This window comes from Myotis yumanensis, unplaced genomic scaffold, assembly GCF_028538775.1.
Source record: "Myotis yumanensis isolate MYYU_CA2020_CCGP unplaced genomic scaffold, mMyoYum1.0.hap1 SCAF_3, whole genome shotgun sequence".
In the NCBI taxonomy this organism is placed as follows: Eukaryota; Metazoa; Chordata; class Mammalia; order Chiroptera; family Vespertilionidae; genus Myotis; species Myotis yumanensis.
In genome coordinates, this window is record NW_027223754.1 from 7,904,832 (window position 1) to 7,922,964 (window position 18,133).

Here is an 18,133-nt window from a genome sequence, read left to right on the forward strand (position 1 = left end):
TGAATCCTAAACTATAGGTCAGTCAAGCAGAGCAAGAGAAATAGAACAAGAAGAGAACAAAACCAACCGTAAGAGGAGCCGGGGCTGTGTGGGCCTCTGATAATCTGGGGTTCGGAGAAGCTGGGCCTATGATCCACAGAGTCTGGGAACCAATGAATTCATCGAAATAGGGGAGTGACCGGTGTGGTCAGGCTTGAGTTCTAGAAATTTCTCTCTGGCAACGTGAGGACAGATTAGAGCGGGGGATGACTCGCCATCAGGATGTTCACCACTCGTAGTGGACATTACAAATTGAGGGGAATCTTTCTTTACCAAACCGAAACCTCAGGGGAGCCAGCACCCCCAGGGCCGGGCCTTGCTGGGAAAAGCCGTTAAGGTCTTTCAATGGCAGGATATCTCCTCGCCAGATGCGTTCTCCTATTTTTAAATACAGACAATCCCCACCCTCCTAGAATCTGCCTCTGATTCTTGGAAATTGGGTAAAACCACATGTTTTTCATCATTCCTCAAAACCACGAGCTCGAGGCACCGAGTTCTGAGCCGTACGCAGCTGGGCCGCGTTTCTGTCCCCATTCAGCTTCCTCTGGTGCCTTACGTACAGCAAACCCTGCAAGGTTATAAGGCCATCGGGGAGAGTCGGGGCAGCCAGGATCCCAAGGGAAGGAGGCTGCCCAGACAGACCCTGTCCCAAAGGGCACGGAGGCAGGGGCGGGGTCCCAGATCCACGGCCCGAGGCACACATGTGGCGTCTGCTCAAAGCCAACCATCTGTTCTGGTCCTGTCATCTCAGTCTCCTTCTTTTCATCACCCCGCAGGGGACGGCGGTGGCCCTGAGCGCTCTGCTCAGTAGGAAGGAAGCGGCTGGCATCACCCACGCTGCAGGCCGCCTGGGCTCCGTCAGCGGCCTTCCACCCCCAGCAGCACTGTTCCAGCCACCCCGGCCCCATGGAAGACCCTTAGCTGGACATGGTCTCAGCTCTGCAGGGGTTCCCAGGACTCACTGGCCCCTGCTGCCCCCAAATGCCAGGGGGCCCATTTGCTGAGCGCTAGGCTGTGAGAGGGGCTGGCGCTGACTTTGGCATCAGTGCAGTGAGCCAGCGGAGCACCCTCACGCCGTCCTCTGGGCGCTGTAGGGGTGCGGGGGGGACAGCTGCAGGGCGGGGCTGCTGTCGGGGTGACTCCCTGGAGGTGCCCTGCTGGGACGGGATGGGGGTTAGGGCTTCCCTTCTCCTCCCTCTGGCAGACCTTTGGACGGTGTTACTGCTGATGCGATGGAAGCCACGTGGCCCCTCTCACTCTGGCAGGGGTGCATTCCAGCACCGGCGGTTTGTGCCCCATGCCCAGGGGCGCTTCGTGTGGGCGGTGGCACCCCTAGCCTGCCCATCAGGCCCCGGGGTCTGTTCTGCTGCAGGAATCGTGGCCGTCCCGCCCCTGCCCACCTAACAGGACGCTGGGGAGAACGCAGCAGGTCACGTATCTACACGCCGAGGGATGGGAGGGAAGGGAGAGAGCGGGGCTCCGAGTCCATTGCATTGCTGTCGTGGGAGGGATTGGTACACAGTGTGAGAGTAAAGTGTTAAGGCAAAAGAACCTTCGACTTTGATGTAATCAACTTGCCGTGCAGTTTTTTAAAACTATGAACTGTTATCCATCTTCCAATTGAGATATTTCACGTTTAAAAAACCAAGACTTCCTTCTTTTCTCAACACACAGGGAGGCGGCAGCTCACGTCACAGCGGCTCAGGCCCAGGCAGCTCCTCCCGCTCCGTGGAGCCACGTGCTCCAATCTGCCAGGATCCCCCCCCTCCCCCCACCCCCAGCGTCTTCGAGTCACACATGCTGCTGGCCCGGCCCCTGCAGCACTGGAGTTGGGGTCAGGCCCACTCAGTGGACCCCAGACACTCAGTCTGGGGAGGGCTGGGCCACAGCCTGTCCTGGCGATGCCCACGCATCCAGCGTGTGGCTACCGTCCGTCCGCCTGTCTGTCTGGCAGGCAGCCGCCCTGAGCTCTCCTGCCCGGAGGAGCAGCTGGGAAGAGACGCAGGCGCCCCGCAGGGAGAGGAGGCGGCCGGCTAAGGCCAGGCTGTGCCGCAGGTTCCCCCATGATTCACGTGAGTTCAGGGGGAGCCGGGAGCCATTCTGCGCCCTCGTGCCCCTCCCATCCGTGCCACAGGAGGGTGCCCACCACGGAGCCTGGCCCAGGCACACGCAGTGGCACCCTGTCCATGGTGATGACTCCGAATAGTGGGAACAGTCGGCCTCAAAGGCAAGTTTAAGCGGCATCTCTTTCAGGAAACACACACGGGGTTTTGCAAGCGGCCAGTTTTCCAGGATTTTCCCCATCGTGTTCTTAAACCTTAAGATTTTTGCGCCTGTTCTGGTGTCTGGATGGACTGCGCGAGGTGGAGGATGTTTACAGAAATGCTGAAACGTGCAGGCCTGACAACCAAAGACCAAGGACTTGTGGGCCCAGGGGTGGTTTCCAGAACCCTCAGACGCCTGACACTGGGCATGAAGGAGACTGTGAAAGAAGAAGCAAGTATTTAACTTCTCTTTGCACAGTGAGTCGCTCTCACTGGACCTCGAAATATCAAATGAGCCACCAGAAGGTACCAGCTGTGGAAACCCCATGCGTCCTCAACCCCGACTGGCAGGGGGGTGGGGGAGTGGGGCGGGTGGCGGGCTCTGCCTCAGTCCCGCTCCCTGGGTCTAATGACTCCAGCACGGGCTGCAGGGAGAAGCCCCCCTGATGTCATAGCCTGGCCCATGGGGGGCATAGGCGCCCCTCTCTAATACCCCCATCCCTCCTGCCGCCTCACCTGACCTACCCCCACTCTGCACAATGAATGCAACACGGAACCATTTAACCGCAAAGCTTCACGCATGTGGGATGGCACTGGCTGTGCACACACAGGACTCTGAGTATCCTGACGCGGCAGGCACAGCGTCCTAACCTGCCCTGTTGGAGCCGCAAACGGCCACCCAGATCCTGGGCCGGGCCTAACCCCTGCCACCCAGAATCCTTTACAGCATTTCTCAGTTCCTCAGGTTTCACACCCGAGAGCGAGGCTCGGAAATGCCTGAGGATCCCTCTCTTCCCGACCAGAGGCCCGCCTCCCGAATTCTGGTTTCCGTCTGAGGACCTGCCACCGCATAAGAATTCACGGCGGGAAAGTCCAGCCACGTCCCAGAAGCCCAGGTGTGCCCAGAGGACCACAGCGTCACCCACGGGATAAGCACCTCCCAGGACAGAGCCCCACTATGTGTCCGAGAGACACACGTGCGTGATGTCTGACCCTTACTGTTCCGTTAGAAGCATCAGTTCTGCCCATGTGTGGGGGGCTGGGGGGGAGGGGTGGGCAGGGGGGTATCTGAGCCCTGAAGAACTTTGTCAGCTGATTGAACTCAGCGTGGCAAAGCCCGGGCCGCCTCCTTGAAGCTGTACCCTCCCAAGTAGGATAAGCTGGACTCATCAGAGAAGAGGAGAGGCGGGATTTACGGGGTGAAGGGTGGAGTTCAAGCTCCTTCCCTGTGACTGACATTGTCTCTTGCCCGCTGGCCTCACCTGTCCCCTCCCCCCGCCCCGGCCCGGGGAGACCAGCTGATGTCACAGTGCTGGCAAGTCCACTAGAGAGTCTCACAGAAAGTTGCCGCTCACTGGCACTGAGATCGCGTGGAGGTGAGATGACTCGGAGCGAGTTGGACATGCACATCCTCCCGAGACGCTCATTCTGAGCCAGCGGCATGGCCATCGAGGCTGAGGAAGGGCCCCAGGATGTAAAGGCCCGCTTCTTAGGATGATGCCAAGAGAAGAAGGCCAGTTGCCAAATCAGCGCTATCTGACGGAGGCCTTTTAGAGAATCGTGGATAAATATGGCAACACTTAATCAACTTTTATTTCACCGTTAGTTCCTAAATAATGACTTATGACAATAATTATTAGCAATCGTTAATTAATTTTAATAGTATTGTTATTTAATAATTGCTTGTGATATGCTTATTGAATTAATTATAATTATTAATTAATCATTAACTCTGCCATGTTTGTTAATTAGTGAATGCATAAATGATGCAGTGGGTTGTGGGAAGCCGTGGCAAAGGACAAAAAATCGGAAGGAGCAGGCAAGGGAGGGTATTTGCTCACGCCGTTGGGCTTCAGGGAACATGATGACAGAGATCTTGGGACTAGAAAAGGGTTTCTCATCTAGGGTATGGGCTCTGCAGAGGAGTTTTTAAACTTCCAATCATTCTACCTGGTTTTTAAAAAATAAATCTTCACTGTGTAGATTTTTTTATTTAAAAAAACGATGGCCCCCAAGATGTAATCAGCTGGGGAAATTTTATCAGGTGGATGTTTTCTCCTCCCGAGAAACTGAGAACCTGGAGGGTACACTCCCCAGGGCCCGGGGGAGAGCTGGCGCCGGGCACACGGGAAATTAACTCGATCTGGAAAGTCAGAGGAGAGGAGGAATTCTATTCGCGTCTCTGGCAATCAGAGGGAGGCCCTCCGTGTGCTGTCAGCTACAGCCTCACATGGATGCCTGCCTACCACATCCTCTCCCACACAAAGGAGCAGCGAGGCGTCACCCAGCAAGGAAATGCGCAGCCATGAAAAGGAATGGCGTTCTGACACATGCTACCCTGAAGGCATTATGCTAACTGAAAGCCAGCAGCAGAAGGCCAAAAAGTGTATGATTCCACTTGTGTGAGGAACCAGCGCAGGCAAATCCACAGAGATAGGGTGGAGTGGAGGTTACCAGGGGCTGGAGGCAGGAGGCAGGAGGCCGGGGGCTGGGGTGGGGTGGGGTGGGGGGGATTGCTTAGTGGGGACAGAGTTTCTGTTTGGGAGGGCGAAAATATTTGGGAAATCGTGTTGATAGTTACACAACATGACGAGTATAATTTATGCCACTGTATTGTAAACTCAAAAATGGGTAAAATGACAAATTTTATGTTATGTATGTTTATCACAATAAAAAGTACAAAAATAAAAATGAATGAAAAGTCGGGATGCGTTGGGCCATAGAGCTGCACATGATTCTTTTGCTGCAAGACAGACGAGACCGTGTTTCCGAGTCCTCACAGCTCACTGTAAACCTCCTCTTCCAGCTGGACATCCCCTCCCCAAACATTCCTGCCCAGATTTCAACTCTGCTTCTAGTCTCAGCCCCAGCAAGAAAAGCTTCGGAATCCCAGAAACCCATGCTGGGGAATCGGTTTGCTTGAAGTTTTCATTTTTGGTTTTAATAAAAAAAAAAATTGTAAATATCTTAAAAGCAAAATTGCTATTTAAAATAGGCTAAAACAGAACTGCAGCTCTCAGGAAACTTCATTACACGTGGTATCGGCGCCCAGCCCATGCTCAACCCCTTTTTGTTTCCCTTTTTCTCTTATTTCGGAAAGTGAAAATAAAATGGCTTTGCTTAAATACAAAAGCTAACCTGTCTCCTCATCTTGCTTACTTGCTTGTATTAGATGGTTTTCCCAAACCGGCTGAGACGTCCTCGAAATGGCTCACTAGCTAGGATGCTTAGAGAATGTCTGTGTTCTCTGTAACCACCCACATCGGGTTTGCCTTTTAAGTTTCAAGAGGCAAGAAATTCCTTAAAGATTTTCTTTGTAGCCCTAGCTGGTTTGGCTCAGTGGATAGAGCATCGGCCTGCGAACTGAAAGGTCCCAGGTTCGATTCTGGTCAAGGGCACATGCCCGGGTTGTGGGCTCGATCCCCAGTGGGGGACTTGCAGGAGGCAGCCGATCCATGATTCTCTCTCTCATCATGGATGTTTCAATCTCTCTCTCCCTCTTCCTTTCTCTCTGAAATCAACAAAATTTATTTTTTTTAAAAAGATTTTCTTTGTAAATAAAGACTTTTTACATAGCACTGACTAGACATTTCACATAAAATGGGGGAGCTTTTGCCCAAGATCAGTGTGCATGGCTTGACCTCGACTCAAGGTCACCAAGTAAGCCATGCGGAGAGGAGCCTGGGAGTAATAAAAGGGGGTGTGGGCTTTTCAGTTAACAGGCGGTGGTAGTGACTTTGATGTGTCAAACTGGCAGGGCCACAGTACCCAGGTATGTGATTGAACATTATTGTGGATGTTTCTGGGAGGGTGTTGTGGATGAGACGAACATTTTAATCAGTGAGTTTTGAGGAAAGCTGCTGCTCTCTGTAATGTGGGTGTGCCTCACCCAATCAGTTGAAGGCCCACATAGAACCAAAGACTGACTCCCCCAAGCAGGATAGAACTCTGCAGCAGGTTCCCTTTAGACTTGAGCTACAACATCCGCTCCTGCCTGAGTCTCCAGTCTGTTGGCTCACCTTACCAACTTCGGACTTGCCCATAGTTGCATGAGTCAGTTCCTTAAAATACATCTTTTTATACACACACAAACACAGCCTTTTGTTTCTGTGCTTCTGGGGAACCCTGACTAACACCGATCTAACACCTCTCTGAGCCTCGCTTTCTTCATTTGTAAAATGGAGGTTCTTATATTACCTTGAAGTGTTCTGGGAAAATGTCCATAAAGCACATGCCATACCATGGATGTAAATAAAAGGTAGCTTTGAAGAGGGAGCACTGCAAACAGGAAACGAAAGAAACCCTTCTCTCCTTTCCGTACCTCACACCTTTGCAAGTGAGATCATAACCAGGGGGGTGGGAGCGGGTGTCGATACCACACAAACAGGGCTACAGGTTTCTGCTCTCAGGTGTGACGAGGACTGAAATGCACCGCCCCAAATCATGACACTCCGTGGTAAGGATTGTTTTGGGCTGAAGGCAATTAACTCTCTGCCCGCCCCCCCCCCCCCTCTGTCTAAAAGCAGGGCGTGAATTTCCATTTGGACAGATGTGCACCTTTCCCTACCAGGAAGAGACTTACTCCAGAGACGACTCTCAGCCTGAGATGCCTCTTATCCACATAACGAACCTTACTAACAACCTTATTTACTTCCCAGAACTTTCCACCAGAAGCCCCAACCCCATTTTCCTTGGACTGGCCCAAGATAGTATATAAGCCCCCAAATTCTAAGACCCCCCTCCCCAATCACATTCCTTGGTGAAATCCCCTGTATCAGTACAGAATTAAATCTGCTTTTCTCTCTTGCTAATCTGTCTTTTTGTCCATTTAATTCCCAGGGCCTCCGCTATAGGGTATAGGAGGGGAGAAGGAAAATGTTTTTCCTCACGTACAGTATCATTAAAAATATGGGAGATCTTGCAATTAAGGCATGGCCCACCCTGAACGATATTCCCAATCTGCAATCTCAAGCCTGTTTCTCTCTTCCTGAATTGATGGTATGTTTACCTAGAGAAGACAATGGCAAAGACATTTAGGAAGGTAATGTTGGCAGTCAGTTGGGTAGAATGGATGGAAAAGTCCATTTAAGAGCGAAATGATCCATCAGTATAGGTGGATGGCCACCAGCTTTTTCTTATTCCTGCTAGATGTTGAAACGAGAGGTGTTGAATAAAAAGCATGGGCCTTAATGTCAGAGGAGTCTTCAAACCCCAGCTGTGCTTCTTAGCAGCGATGGGCATTGGAGAGTTATGTATATTCTCTGAGCTTCGCGCTGCTTATCTGTAAAATTCCGTTATGGAACACAATAAGAACACAGCAGATCCTGGAGCCACTGAATCGGTGGGTGGGTGAATGGTTGACAGTTGTTGAAAGAAAATTTGTTTACCAAGCCCAGGCTTCAAGGATCCAAGACCGAGACAACGGCATTGGCAGAATTATGTTTGAATGAGATGACAGCATAAATGGAAAAAAAGAGAATGATTTGGGGGAAGTTGAAAGAGCTTCAGAAATATTGAGAGCCCCCTGAGTACGAGGGCTTGTTGACGTATTTAAACCCCAAAGTGCTTTTCCAACCTCATCTTTAGTAAAGGAAGGGAGTTCTATTTAAGAGAATAAGAGAGAAAACCTCTATGAACCAGAAGAAATCTAATCACTTCCGCACTCGGGGTGACCAGCTGGCCCAGGCAAAGCAGCGTGGATGCTCCTGGTGTCAGGGGCCTTGAGCTTCTGGAACTTGCTGGCCTTAAGATGGTTCTGGGTGAGCCCAGGAGACAAGATGCTTTGTCGGACTCCAGTTCAACGGTGTGGACCTCAGAGAGTGAGTAACTCATTGTCGTCCCTGCCAGGACCCGAGCAGGAGCCGGTCCGGCACACGGACTCGGGATGCTCCAAACTCTGGTTTCCTAAGGAGCACAGAGGGGCTCTGGGAGCTGGAGGGTGTGTGTTCCTTGTCCGCCCTCTGCCTGCGCATGAAGTGAGAGCAGAAAGGCAGCCTGCGTTTTGAGTGGGCGATAAACACAAGCCGAGTGTGTGCTCTGACTTCTGTCCTAGAGCAGAGAGAGAGGGAGCTTTACACTCGCTGGCAGACAGGGGATTCTGCCATTCTCTGTAAATCCCTGCCTTCAGCTCCGCCGGCCCAGCCTCAGTACCCAGGGGGCTTTCTTAGTTGAGTCATAAGGGTAACCTCTAGACTGTCTCCAGAACTAAGAGGAAGTCCCCTTAGAGTAGCACTGGGTTTTCTTTAAGAACTTTTAAGAAATGTCATCCATTTGACCAAAAAAAAAAAAAAAAATTAATATACATCAATTCCTTATGCTTATTGCTATTGGTTGTTTTTTTAAAAAACAACAACAACAACAAACCATAATATCAGGACCCTACCCTCAAAGATTTTACAGCCCGCTTGGGGAATCAAGCATAAAAATGAAGTATGAGCTATACTCCATGGGCATGCATATTACTGGTTTTGAGAGAAGCGTGAGAGCACTAACACTTACTGAGCATCCACTATGTTCCAGGTCCTGCACAGGTGCTTTCCTGTGCCCTCTGATAAACTTCTCTGGGAGGTGAGAGATGCTGCCCGCACCTTACCTAGGAAAGCTCTGGTTAAGGAACCAGAGGGGGCTTCCCACCCAGAGCTTCTGGTTAAAACTCCAGGAACCTGCCCTAACCGGTTTGGCTCAGTGGATAGAGCGTCGGCCTGCGGACTGAAGGGTCCCAGGTTCGATTCCGGTCAAGGGCATGTACCTTGGTTGCAGGCACATCCCCAGTAGGAGGTGTGCAGGAGGCGGCTGATGGATGTTTCTCATCAATGTTTCTAGCTCTCTGTTCCTCTCCCTTCCTCTCTGTAAAAAACAAAAAAACAACTCCAGGAACCATTCTGCTACACCAGTGATGGCGAACCTTTTGAGCTCGGCGTGTCAGCATTTTGAAAAACCCTAACTTAACTTTGGTGCCATGTCACGTATAGAAATTTTTTTATATTTGCAACCATAGTAAAACAAAGACTTATATTTTTTATATTTATTTTATATATTTAAATGCCATTTAACAAAGAAAAATCAACCAAAAAATGAGTTCGCGTGTCACCTCTCACACGCGTGTCATAGGTTCACCATCACTGTGCTACACCAAACCTCATCATACATTGTCCACGGTTTTAGAAAGAGCAAGCACTGCCGTTGGCTGCGTCCAGATTCTGTCCCTGGCCTTCCCTGGCAGCGCGCTCCCAGCAGGTAACGCCGGGCCTTATGAACACACGTCTTCTGCATGCCACTGGCACATGTCCCTGTCAGAGTCCTCTCCTGCCCCGCCCACCCTCTGGGCTCTCAAGAGGGAGCTACCTTCCTAAGAAAACTTTATATTTTTGTTTGCCACTAACAAAGAGCAAAGGCCCTTTCTGAAACTCCGCTTGCTGCCCAGCAGCCCCTCTGTGGAAGCATTTAGCCCGGGACAGTTTCGTGTCTATGTTGGCATTGTCTTCACAGAGTGACCCCAACGCTTAGTTGAAGGCTGAGAAGTGACTCCAAGTTAAATTGATGGTAGTTTCCTCAACATGGCTTTTCACTGTGGTGGCCCAGGCCTGCCAGCTTTCTCCGCTTTCCGGTGTGTTCACGGACACTTGCCATGTGCACATCCATGTGGCATTTATACATTTCTCGTGATGAGTTCATGTAGACAGTGCTTTGTCACTTTAAACATCACACAGATAACACCCAGAACAGCTCTCCTGGCAGGAATGCTTGGCTCTCAATGGATCGTCTTGTTAACGTGAAGAATAGACAGAAAATAGGGCGTTTAGAATCTGGAATTCCAGGAGCCTGAGGACTCCTGGTGGTCTCACTTCTTTTATGTGTGGGGTTCTCAGAGGAATTTCACAGCAGTTAAGGCAACAAGTAAGCATTCTCTTACTTAAAAGTGACAGGCACAGAAGTAGAACCGCTCAGTTGGGGGTGTGTGCTACAAAGAAGTGAGATTGGGAGCAGAGAAAGGTACCCCACATGGGGGGCTGGTACTTAAAGATATTAAAGGAGCAAATACATGAAATAACTGACTCCGTTATTAAAGCAATGTGGAGTGAGGCAGGTTTTCTATGCCTTTTGGTGTTTTTTAAAAATATATTTTTATTGATTTTGGAGAGGAAGGGGGAAGGAGAGAGAGATAGAAACATCAATGATGAGAGAGAACCATTGATTGGCTGCCTCCTGCACGCCCCCTGCTGGGGATCGAGCCCACAACCCAGGCATGTGCCCTTGACTGGAATCGAACCCGGGACCTTTCAGTCCGAAGGCCAACGCTCTATCCACTGAGCCAAACCGGCTAGAGCTTCTGTGCCTTTTGTAAGAAGAACACCGAGCTCAGGGAGGAGAAACCGCAGCCTCGGGGTCGGGTCGTGTTAGCCCAGGGACAGCAGCCTAAGCGTCATCCAAAAGCTGAAACTGGCTGACCCACATGTGTTTACATATAATCACAAACCACACATTTTTTAAAGTGGTTCCTGGAGCGGCAGGGTTCTCCCTTTTCAGTCACCCCTAGCTCAACACCATTTAGTTTCGTTTCCTAAGTCCTTCCAATGACACAAAACGGAGGTCGCTTATCTGAAAGGGTTTAATGAAGAACCAACATGTGGAAACAGGAGGGGCCATAGAAATGAAGAAAATCTGCCGCAACCAAGGTCCCTGATGAGAGATTCCCGCTGTTTCCAAGCCTTAGGCCCTCTGAGAACTTCCCTAAACCAAGGGCACAAACACTCCAATGCGGGCACGTGTGCCAGGTGCCTGCAGTGGAGGTGGGTGAGGGCCACAGGTGTCCTCCCTCCACTTCCTTCCCAGGGGAGAGGTGACCACGAAAGCAAGTCTCAGACAGAATTCAGCCATAAAAATAAGCACGTGGCCCTGACCGGTTTGGCTCAGTGGATAGAGCGTCAGCCTGCGGACTCAAGGGTGCCAGGTTTGATTCCGGTCAAGGGCATGTACCTTGGTTGCGGGAACATCCCCAGTAGGGAGTGTGCAGGAGGCAGCTGATCGATGTTTCTCTCTCATCGATGTTTCTAACTCTCTATTTCTCTCCCTTCCTCTCTGTAAAAAATCAATAAAATATATTGAAAAAATAGAAATCATCATTCTCCCCCTTAAAAAGATAAAAGAAAAAGAAATCATTTAAAAAATAAAATAAAATAAGCACATGGACGCCAGCAGGCACTGAAGAGTCGCAGAGCCAGCTCTGTGGACTCGAGGAAGTCCCGGTTCCCGCTGGCGCGCTGACAAGGCCTGTGAACACTCTCGCTCCGGCGCATGTGACAATGTCCTATCAGCGAGACCGAGCGCCTCACCCCGTGAGAGGCAGGCGCGAGACCCCCCTGCACGCGTGGGCACAGGCCTCGTCCCCAGTCCTGAGGCGGAGGCAGCATTTGGAGGACATACACTGTCCATGAGGCTGTCTCCATCATCAGCCCTGTGGGAGCCAGGCAGCGGTGTCTGATGCGGTGTTTTCAACCGACTCGCAAACAGCAGTCCCTCGTATCCGGGGCTCCATTCCAAGACCCCCTGTGGATGCTGAAACCGGGGATGGTGCCAAAACCTGCATGCACCATGTTTTGTCCTACGTACATCCACACCTACGATAAAGTTCAGTTATAAATGCGGCACGGTAAGAGGTTAACAACAATAACTGAAGAGAACAGTTGTGACATTGCCCTGTAATAAAATGGATATGAATGTGCTCTCTCTCAAAGTATCTCATCGTACTGTACTCCCCCTTCTTATGCGGTGAGATGATAAACGCCTACAAAGCCGCGGACTTTCACTCAAAGGCAGTGCTCTCCGGCTTCCTGCTGGCATCTGCACTGCCAGCATCACTCGGCTTGCACTTATTAAGTAGAATAAGGGGGCCTTGAACACGGGCTCTGAGATAACAGGACAGTGGACGCGATGACGGAGACGGCCACCGAGTGACTAACAGACAGGGCTCGTCTGCAGCGTGGGGACCCCGGACAAAGGGAGGGGCCGAGACCGCGCTGACCAGAGCGGGACACTCCAGGTTTCATCGCGCTACTCAGAACAGCACACAATTTAAAACTTACAAACTGATTGTTGATGGAATTTTCCATTTAATATTTCCAGATCGCTGTTGACGACAGAAAACTGAAACCGCAGGAAGCGAAACGGCGGAGAAGTGGGGACTGCTGTGTTCTGAAACCTCTCATTTCACCAGTGAAAGTTGTTTCTGAGATCCATTACGCTACGCGATAAAGCCGGAGGTCATTACTGGGAATGAAGACGGGAAGCGCTTCAGAATGATCTTTCCAATTCCAACAAGCCTCCCCTGGAGTGTGTGCGCATGGCTAAGGAGGGTCCCTCCATATGAACTAAAGCCCTGGGTGTCCATTACAGTCCCAGGGCAGCCGTCACCTGCCTCAGGCGAAGTTCTTTAGCGTTAACTGCGGACAGCGTAGATTGTGTGACTGTGCTCGGTTGCTTCTAGTCAGAGCCCAGACGCAGCACCGGGCCCTCTCTCTCTCCTGCCCTGTGGGCTGCAGTCTTTTTCAGATGCTACCCAGTCAGTTGTGTCTTCTCCAGCCCCTGCCTTGCACCAGCCCTATTGACCAGGTGACAGTGACCAGGGTTAGAGCTCAGCTCCATCCCAGGCTAAGGAGGTGATTTCTTTTTTGCCTCTAACATTTTGTTTCCAAATGTCCTGGTTTTTTAAAAATATTTTTTTTATTGATTTCAGAGAGGAAGGCAGAGGGAGAGGGAGAGGGAGAGAGGGAGAGGGAGACATCAATGATGAGAGAGAATCATTGATCGCTGCATGCCCCCTAGTGGGGATCGAGCCCGCAACCCGGGCATGTGCCCTTGAGCAGAATCGAACCCGGGACCCTTCAGTCCATAGGCCGACGCTCTATCCACTGAGCCAAACCAGGTAGGGCTGTCCTGATGTTTTTTGATTCACTATGAAAGGTACAGAATATCAGCCTCTCAAAATTCAATAATAAGGAGACAAATCCATTTTTAAAACGGACAAGATATTTTAAGACTCTTCACCCAAAAAAATATATACACAAATGGAAAACAATTACATAAAAGTGTGCTCAACAGCATTTGTCATTGAGAGGAATGTGCATTGAAACCATCATGGGTTCCCAATGCACGGCCTTAGAATGGTCGACGTTCAAAAGACTGAAAACACCAAGATTCGGCAAGAATGTGAAGGAATTGGAGCCCTCATACACTGCTAGTGGGAATGTAAAATAGTACAACCAGTTTGGAAAATAGTTTGGCAGTTTTTTAAAAATATAGATATGCACTTATGACATATCTCACTTCTAGATATTTGCATAAGTGGAAGGAAAGCATATGTCCATACAACACTGGTACATAAATGTCGTAGAAGCTTTACCTGCAATAGTCCAAAACGGAAACGACCCAAGTGCCCCTCAACAGATGGAGGGGTAAACCAGCCGTGGTATACCCATACAATGAAACAGTCCTCAGCAACCTAAAGGAATAAGCTACCGATACATGAGACACTATGGAGGAATCTCAACGTTATGCTGAGTAAAAGAAGCTGGAGGAAAAAGAGTGTGTCATGTATGTTTCACTTATATAAAATTCTAGAAACTGCAAACTCATCTCTAGTGACAGGAAGCAGATGGGGGGAAGGAGGGGATGTGGGCAGGAGAGAGGGGGAGGAGTCGCGAAGGGGCACAGGAAACAGAACTTTTGATGGCGATGAATATGTTCATCATCCTAATTGTGGTGATGGTTTCATGTGTGTATACCTATGACAAAACTTCCCAAATCATATGCTTTCAATGTGTGCACTTAAATATTGCACATTTTATTGAAGGGCATCAGAGTTTGCAATCCCAAAATATACCTCTTTGGGATATTGATTATTTTAAGCTGGTTATTAATATTTTTTAGTCCTCACCTGATGATATGTGTTTTTTTGGTTTTTATTGATTTGAGAGAGACAGAGAGAGAAAGAGAAAGAGAGAAATATCTATCAGTTGCCCCCCATATGCACTCTAACTGGGGATCAAGCCTGCAACCTAGGCATGTGCCCTGACCAGGAATCGAACCGGTGACCCCTCGGTTCATGGGCTGACACTCAACCGCTGAGCCACACCAGCCAGGCTTGCCTAAAACATTTTAGACAGAGCATCTGCTCCAGGAAAGGAGTTCTCACCACAAGTAACTACAGTTTAATATGAACTAGTGTGGTAGACTGGGAGGAGCCTAGCCAGGCCCCTTTGATCAAAGTCCTCTCTACGCCCCAGTGTTAAAGATGGCCCTGCAAGCACTGACTGACCAAATAGCTGCTTTTCCTTCCCTTGGAAGCCCCAGGCCACCGCCTACCCCCTCTTTCCTTAAAGCAAAATGGCATACAAACCTCAACTGCCTGGTTTGTGCCCTGGGGTCCCATGTTCTTATGGAACCCCCAAATGCACATACACAATTCAACTTGGTTATTTTCTCCTGTTCATCTGTCTCGTGTCAATTCGATGAGTAGACCAGCCAGAAGAACCAAGAGGGAAAAGCAGGGGCATTTTCTCTTCTCCCACATTATCGTATGTCAATGATCCTTCAATAAATCTCACACACGCTCACACTTTGTGCTCGGCACACTATTTCTCCAGTTTAAAGGTCCCTGCTCTGGTGACCGCCAGCCTGGTTATTGGGTGAGAGATTCAACCTTGAAGTCAAGTTACAGCTCACAGCTGAGTGATTGGCTCTTCTAAGTGCTTGTTAAGAAAGGCCAGGCACCTCCAAGATGCTGAAATGAATGAGGAAACTCAATGGGAAAGAATCAGGGAGGGCACATGGGTGGGTGGAAAGTGGATGGGACCAATGTGGGCTGGAGTGGTCATGCTGGTATTTACAGATGGTGGCTTTAATCTGGCTGCTAATCTGTCATAGTGCATGACCTAGGGGCACCTGGTCACAAGCTTTAGAAGCTGATTCAGCTAAGGTTTGGGATAGACCAGTGATCGGCAAACTCATTAGTCAACAGAGCCAAATATCAACAGTACAACGATTGAAATTTCTTTTGAGAGCCAAATATTTTAAACTTAAACTATATAGGTAGGTACATTGTGATTAACTTAATTAGGGTACTCCTAAGGCTTAGGAAGAGCCACACTCAAGGGGCCAAAAAGCCGCATGTAGCTCGCGAGCCGCAGTTTTCCGACCACGGGGATAGACAACAACCAGCAGCTCCAGAGCATCTTTTATTATTATTATTATATATTGTTATTGAGTTCAGAGAGGACTGGAGAGGGTGAGAGAGATAGAAACATCAGTGATGAGAGAGAATCATTGACCGCTGCCTCCTGCACGCCCCCTACTGGGGATCAAGCCCGCAACCCCAGCGTGTGCCCTTGACCGGAACCGAGCCTAGGACCCTTCAGTCCCAGGCAAATGCTCTATCTACTGAATCAAACCAGCCAGGGCTCCAAAGCATCTTAATAGCAGGTCTCAGTAGCTTCACCCAGAATTTTCCTCCCTCTGGTCAAATCAAATTCCAGAGACTGCATCCAATTAGACCAGTTTGAGTCACATGCCTGCCCCTCGACTAGGGGAGGGATGAGCATTTGATTAGCAAGCACAACGAAAGGGATTTGAGACGCTATCAGCAAATGAAGGTAGAATAGATGCTTGATGCAAAAACAAAACAAAACCGACAAATGGCTACCGTACCAATTATAGATTGTGTATAACAGATTCAGTGACTGGAGACAACAATGACTTATTATCTCTCACAAATCTGAGGCTTACCTGGGCGGTTCCTCTTCTACCAGTAGTTTTGTTTGGTTCCCTTGTGCAGCTGCATTCAGTGAAAGGCAATCGGTTGGAGGGTCCCAGTGGCCACACTCACATGTCTGGAAGCGGGTGCTGGCTGTGGGCTGGGGCATCTTGCTTCTTCTCTGCAGGGCCTCTCACCCTCCAATGGGCCACACCTGCTGCATTCAGGGATTTCCAGGACCTGTTCCAAGCGAATGAAGGCAGAACCTGCCAGACCTCTGAGCCTGGCCCTGGTTCTCACACATTTTTCTGGAACATGGTTTCAGCCAGAGTGAGCCCCAAGGTCATTGCACCTGCAAGGGAGTGGAGACATAAACTGCACCCTGGCTGGGAGGAAGGGCTAGGTCACATTGCAGAGAGGATGCATAACTAGAAAGAGGGGGCTTTGTAGCCGCTAAGCAATCAAGCAGTGCCACTAAAAATGTTTCATATTCCTCGTGTATGAAAGGAGAGTGATAATACCCAACTCCTAAGGTAATTGCGGTCATTAAATAAAATAACATACTTGAAAGATGTTTTTCACCAAAAAACTCGTGGTGAAAGAACACGTGTTATTAATATCATTGAAGTGGTAGGCCGGCAGCCCTCAAAGCAGTGGTTCTCAACCTTGGCTGCACATTAGAATCACCTGGGAATCTTTTTTAAAATCCTGATTTCTGAGTCTCATTCCTCCGAAATTATGTTTGTTTGTTACTAATGTTGTGGCCCCACCCCATAACAAAGAAACAGAATTTCCGGGGGATGAGGCCCAGAAATCAGGATTTTAAAAAGATTCCCAGGTGATTCTAATGTGCAGCCAAGGTTGAGAGCCACTGCCTCAAAGGAAAGTCTCCGTTTAAAACCCTTGTGTTAGCCTCTTTCTGTTGGTGACGGCTGCAGTGCAAATGACCGGGAACCGAGTTTGTTGTCCAATTTTGGGATAAAGTCTTGCTTATGGTTTCCTTCCTGTGAGCTTCAAAATGCAAGTGGAGGAAGGGACTAAACACATGGAAATGTTCATTTGATTTGCCTTCAATATTTGTCTCTAGTTTATATGTGTGTATTGGTCAGTGTCCAGTCAGCAAAACAGAACTACTTCAGGAATATCAGATAGAGGGGCGTTGACATGGGAACTGGCTGTGAATGTACTGGAGGGCCGGCGCAGAGAAGAAAACATGAGCGAGCTGACAGATTAGTCACTGCAGGAAGCGGCTACCATCCTCAGGTTGCCGGAGCCAAAGGAAAAATGGCCCGGGACCCACACTCGCCCTGTTACGGAGGCTGCTGGTAAACCTACGGCTTCCCTGCTGTGGTTGGAACTTCTTTCGGGAAACCAGGAGGCTGAACTCCCACCCACGGTGCCTGTCACTGAGCTGGGGCTGCTGCCAGAGCCAGACTCTAGGGAGCGATGGAGGCTGCAGGAGCACCAGCCTCCGCTGTTGAAATTCGACTCCTAAGCACAAACCCACACTCACCCAAAGGCTGATCCACTGCCAGACTTCGTTCCGCAGAAGCTGGGAAAAGTTGGCTTCTCTCCTCCACCTCCCCTCCAGACTCCCACCAGCGTCTCCCATTAGCAGAACCTAATGGGAAGCCAGCTCGCTGAGGATCTGGGAAATGTAGTTTTCAGGCTTCTAGCCCCTGTGGAGAAGGACAGGGAGAGTGGGAACTGACAAATAGCCAGCACAGTGTACGAAGGGCGCACAGATGTTTCACACACAGTGCTGATGTGTGTGTGTATCTCCAGATGTTTCCTATTCGGGTCTGTCTGAAGCAAAGAGAACATATGTCAACTGACTCAGACTTCTAATAGAACACTATCACAACACATTTAACCATCCGATGATCAAACTCCTCTTCCTCCTCGCCATCTACTCCCTTCCTCCTTGGATTGGCAGGGGAAATGCAAACGCTGGCAGACACTGCAGTTCACACTCCACTTTGCAAAACCCCGATGGAATCTTTCTAGCTTCCTGTCTTTTACCCCTGAGTATCTCCCATGTATACCCAAGGTAATCCTATATAATAAAGGCTAATATGCAAAT

The 18,133-nt window shown here is 49.7% G+C and overlaps 1 protein-coding gene across 1 annotated transcript in view; it reads right to left on the reverse strand.

Annotated features, from left to right (window-relative positions):
* ENPP6 (ectonucleotide pyrophosphatase/phosphodiesterase 6) overlaps positions 1–16,179 on the reverse strand; it is a 134,180-nt gene extending 118,001 nt beyond the window's left edge. Inside the window, exon 1 of the mRNA XM_070408152.1 lies at positions 16,083–16,179. The gene's annotated coding sequence lies outside the window, so the exon portion shown is untranslated. The remainder of the gene's footprint in view (positions 1–16,082) is intronic.
* Between the last annotated feature and the right edge of the window lie 1,954 nt (positions 16,180–18,133).